Raw genomic sequence first — 6,000 nt, 5'->3', positions numbered from 1 at the left:
GATAAGCTAATACATCCCCACTTTAAGGACACTACCCCTCCCTCCTTTTTCTTTCACCCCCCCCCCCCCCTTTCCTCCTCCCCTCCAACAAAATTTTGTTAAGCGTAATAAATTCATTTTAAGTCAAATATTTATTATTTACTGCTGTGTGTTTCTTTTTGTGAGTCCATGCCATATAACTTGAGACGCATATGTAGATTGCAGCAAATTTTGATAAAACGTAATTGTTCAAAATGGCATATCTCCGAAAACGCAAAAAATCGCAGGCTGGAAATTTCAGCAATGTTAGATTATAATCCAATCTTTCAAGTGATCTTAGTTTCATGTTTAGCATCGGTTAGCAAAAAAAGTACTCGATTAACAAACACAAAAAAATATGATTTGTCAAAAAAATGCTCCAGTTATTCGATGAAAACTTCAGTTTTTGGTTTGGAAACAACATTTTATCTATTAATAGTTTCAAAGCTTATCTCATTATCTTTCCAACGATGTATATTTGTCCTAATAAAACATTTAAAATGGCTGAGCTATGTTAAAATTAAACAATCAGCCTTTTTTACGAAAAACGCTAGTTTTTTACTCCATTTTTTGACTTTCAGCTTGCGTATCTCCGTAATGAACAAACTTAGAGCTTTGAAAATTTGGATTTTTCTTAGTTAGAACGTTTACTTTCGAGAAAAAATACCAAAAAATATTTGGAGAAGGTCACTTTTTTGAAACTTGGTCACCCAATGTACCATAGTGCATTGGTGTCTACCCGTAGCTGCTACTTCGTTATTGACCAGGACCCCCAAAAATTGCTCCGTGGACCACAGATAAAAAGTAGGAACCAATCATCACCCCTTCGCAATTTTCAAAGGTCCCAATCATGCTGATCAATACCGACGCCGGCCACGACCAGTGGTAAGACACGGGGAAGTGGATGGGAATGTTAGTCCGATACTTGAGTGATGGGACCGCCAAATCGACTGCGACAAAGTATCACATGAGTTTTGAGGGGTTAGTAAGATGGATATGAGGTCAGGATTCACTGTGGTAGGTGATGCGACCATAAGCAATTTGTTTATCGGTTGAAATTTTTAAAAATCTTAGGCAGCCGGCTTCGGAAAGATACATTGTTAATTATTTAGAAAGTTTTTAAACGAACGCGTGCCTTCCGAGCATTGGTGCTGTGGGAAGGACTTTTGATTTGCGAAAACATATTAAAATTTAAATAAAAAAATATACAAATGTAAAAATAAAAATATATAAGAAAATATGCGAATTGATAAAATAAACAAGTCAAAGGATTGAGAATAATACACAAATGTGATCGGACAATAATCAATAAAATCGCGTGACAAACTCGACGGCAAACGTGGCAAAACATACTCTGGAAGAAAACGAAACCGAACAACTTTTCGGCCCGAAAAATCATTTGCGACTCGGGACAACAAAGACGGAAAAGGCAACGAAAATCCTGCGAGACGACCGTGTCGCGCACACAATCGTGATGATCTAATTAATCACAAGAGCAACATTTTTAATTATCGACCGATTTTGAATTATTTCGCGGCAAAAGTATAGTATTAAGCCGTTGAGAAGATTGAGAAAATATTTAAAAGCAATGTAAAGTCGAATCAACCACGCACGGAAAAGAGATAAAACCTATGATTACAATAAGGCTGACGCGCTCGAATCGAAGCCGGACTTTTTTCCGGACAACTTTTCGATCAGATCTATTCACATGGAACGACAAACCGGCGTTACGAAACGATAACTACGGAATTACTTAGCGGGGAGAACCGACCACGACACGGAACGTTTAACAGCACCGAATGAACTGATATACTCTGAAAATAAAAACACTGACACAGAAAATACAAATACACACACACACACACACACACACACACACACACTTTGGTCACGGCTTTAATCCACATTGTAGCGAATTCACTAAACCGTTTAGTAGTTCCTCATTTAATAGCCGATTGTTCCGCAAAAGTCAACGCGTATAAATTATGGAAAAAAAATAGGATTCAAAAAATATTGGACAATCCGGCAACACTGAATCTAGCTCAATTGTACTCTCACATGCAAACACGCAAACCCTCATACGTGCACTCTCTCACTCTGAATTCCTATTGGAACTTCATCACCAGTTTCTGCCGCAGCTCCCGCCGACACCAGTCTCACGCCACGATCACAGAGTTTGCCACAAAACTTGCCGAACAAAATGATGTCGCTCTGCTCTCTCAGACTCATGAGTGCTGCGCGTCTCCTTCGCCCCTTTCCTTTCGTTCAGAGTCCCGTTACCGTGTCCACCGCACTTACACCAACGCAATCTGCGCTGGCACATATGTAACCCGCTGTAACCTCGTGTCATCGCTGAACAACGCACGCATACAGGCAACCAAGCTCATTCCTTTTTCTTTCCGACGACACTAATACACAAACACACACCGAACCGAATTGAACCGACGCCGCGCAGATCATCAATATGGACAGAAAAAAACTAATAGAAAAATCAAATTTAACGGGATTCAAACACAAAACCACCGGAAACTCGACTGCAAAACCAATTCCAGCACCAAAGTGGACCGAATCACACAAAATATGGAACAAATATTTCTCAAAACAGCCAAAAAAACACAAAAAATCGCACACGCGAGGCACAACGATCCGCACTCGATGACAGCACAAAACGGACTCCATTAATTAATCATTCAAGCCATTTAAGCATAATTTCCCGGCAACAGGTTTTGTTTATTCCCCCAGATTGTGGAACAACCCCCGGGGCGGCTTTGCTGCTTCCTCCTCCGCCACCTCTTCCAAGCGCCGCAACGCTTGCATCCCCGAAGACCCAAACGGCCACCGTGGCCCTGGCCAAACCAAGGAGGAAGAATGGTTCGTCCTCCAGGGCACGGTCATCAAGGAGGATCCAGCGCGGATGGCTGCCAAAGGAGGATGATAAGCAGAGGTTAGGCCAGCGGGACGAGGTCAACTTGAACATAACCTGAGAAGTTAATCGAGTTTGTTTCGATTTTCAGGACCGATTGCTGCACCGACAACAGTGGCGCTCTATCCGGATAGCCCTTCCGCAAATGGTTCTGCCGTGGTGCGAATTCGTACAAACAGTCAAGCGAGTGAACTTCCTCCCTTCGGCAACAGTCGCTTCCCCCAGCAGCAGAACAAACGTCCAGTACGGCGTTCAAGTGCCTGGTCGCCACAGTGGCCCAAAACCATGCCAGCAACTATCTGCTGGCCCAGCTGCTCAACAAGAACCAGCAAAGCGAGATCTTGCGCCGCATGAAGAACGCCGAGGCCGACACAAACCAACTGCAACAGCAGCTGGCAAGTCAACAGCCGCGTATTCCGATCCTGCAAGAGCTGCAGTTCCACATCCAGAGCAACACACAGAACGTGCTGCTGCAAGACCAGCGCAGGATGCTGTACGAGTAGGCCGTCGAACCGAATGCTGCCAATTTATCCAGTCCTTTTGTCGGGGCAGATCCAAACGACCGCCGGAGCAAACAAATTTACCGCGCCGTCGGCTGCTAACCCAATGTTCCCCGGCGTATCAACCGCGGCCGAGCTGTCCAATTCGCTGCAGCAGAGGATGCATCTCTTGCAACCCCTGGGACGTCATGCCGCCGGAGCCGGCCGTGGTCCGTCACCTGGAACCTCAACTGACCTGCTTAGAGTGCTGCGCAGTTGTTCCTTTTTGTCCTTTTTTGTAGTGTTTTTTTTCTGTTCAAATTTCTCATTTGTTAATTCCCCAAAAATACAAAAATACAAAAATACAAAAATACAAAAATACAAAAATACAAAAATACAAAAATACAAAAATACAAAAATACAAAAATACAAAAATACAAAAATACAAAAATACAAAAATACAAAAATACAAAAATACAAAAATACAAAAATACAAAAATACAAAAATACAAAAATACAAAAATACAAAAATACAAAAATACAAAAATACAAAAATACAAAAATACAAAAATACAAAAATACAAAAATACAAAAATACAAAAATACAAAAATACAAAAATACAAAAATACAAAAATACAAAAATACAAAAATACAAAAATACAAAAATACAAAAATACAAAAATACAAAAATACAAAAATACAAAAATACAAAAATACAAAAATACAAAAATACAAAAATACAAAAATACAAAAATACAAAAATACAAAAATACAAAAATACAAAAATACAAAAATACAAAAATACAAAAATACAAAAATACAAAAATACAAAAATACAAAAATACAAAAATACAAAAATACAAAAATACAAAAATACAAAAATACAAAAATACAAAAATACAAAAATACAAAAATACAAAAATACAAAAATACAAAAATACAAAAATACAAAAATACAAAAATACAAAAATACAAAAATACAAAAATACAAAAATACAAAAATACAAAAAAATACAAAAATCAAAAAATGTAAAATGTATGTATGCAAAAATACAAACAAAAAAAACAAATTCAAAGATATACAAATACACAACAATGAAATAAATTAATCTAAAGTTAACTATATTTAACTGAATCAAACTAAATTTAACTGAATTTATCAAAATTTTACTAAATTTAACTGAATTAATGTTAAGTAAATTCAATAAAATCAAACTTAATATTTAAAAATTTAGGCGAAATTGTATAAATTAAACTTTGTTCAGCCACATTTGATAAAACTTAAGTAAATTTAACTGAATTTAGTAAAATTTTACTAAATTTAACTGAATTAAAGTTAATTTTAGTACATTCAATAAAATCAAACTTAATATTTAAAAATTTAGGCAAAATTGTATAAATTAAACTATGTTTAGCCGGTTTTATCCCTTATCCCCGAATCCCACTTTCCCGAATCCCATATCCCCGAAAATCATTTCCCCGAAAATTCCACATCCCCGAAAATCATTTCCCCGAAAGTGCCACTTCCCCGAAAATCATTTTCCCGAAAATTCCACATCCCCGAAAATCATTTTCCCGAAATTCCACATCCCCGAAAATCATTTTCCCGAAAATTCCATATCCCCGAATGTCATTTACCTGAATTTACATATACCCGAATGGTTACTTCACCGAAAATCAATTTTCCCGAATGATAACCTTGATATAAACTATATTGTTATTTAGGGATTTTTTGTTTTAAGTATGACGTTAATATTAAATTCTCCTACGTGTTTTTTTAGATTAAAAAAAAAACAAATAACCGTAGAAGGCCATCCATAAAACACGCGGACGCTTCAAGAGTGCGGGTTATTGAGATCATCCACGTTCCATAAAATAAAGATTTTTTTTTGTAGCGGCAATTTTCAGCAAAGGACAATTTTCCAAAACGGTATCTACGTGGTAAGGATTAAATAGCAACGGCTTTATGCGACGACTGACTCGATGCGCAGGATTTGAGAAAAGACGGGTGAGCTGTCACGACAGCAGCGCCATCAGCGCCGCGTGAGTGGATGCCGAAACAAAATTGCATTTGAAATAACCGTTTGTGAAGGACGATGGTTCAGCACTCGAGTGTCCCGTCTGTTTGTCTGTGATACACCCTTTGTTTACAAACTCACATTTGACCAATTACATTGTTTCGGTTGATATATATTTGAATTTTATACATAATTTAAAAATGTTAAATTTTGGACATTCATGTTTAAATTTTCGGTGATGATTTGCTTATATTAATATATGTGGTTGATTATTTTTTCAATTGATTAAAATAGTTTTGAACTAAATTACTGATTTCTTTAATATTCATTCAAATTTGATATTCAAAATAAATGCATCTTCAACCAAAACAAATACAAATAATTCAAAAAATCGCTGAAAATATTAGCCACCGGCAGCTCGGGAACTTCTCGAGCACCTATCTTGGCTACTCGACGGATCCCCGATGAACTTTTTCTTCGCTGAATGAACTCGAAGGCTAATTTAGCTTTAGCTTTGCTACCCGCGGTGCGAAAGTTGGGGTGCAAACATGTCGGGAGCAA

The sequence above is a fragment of the Culex pipiens genome, chromosome 1 (genome assembly GCF_016801865.2).
Source record: "Culex pipiens pallens isolate TS chromosome 1, TS_CPP_V2, whole genome shotgun sequence".
NCBI classification, from domain to species: Eukaryota; Metazoa; Arthropoda; class Insecta; order Diptera; family Culicidae; genus Culex; species Culex pipiens.
This window is presented reverse-complemented; position numbering follows the sequence as displayed.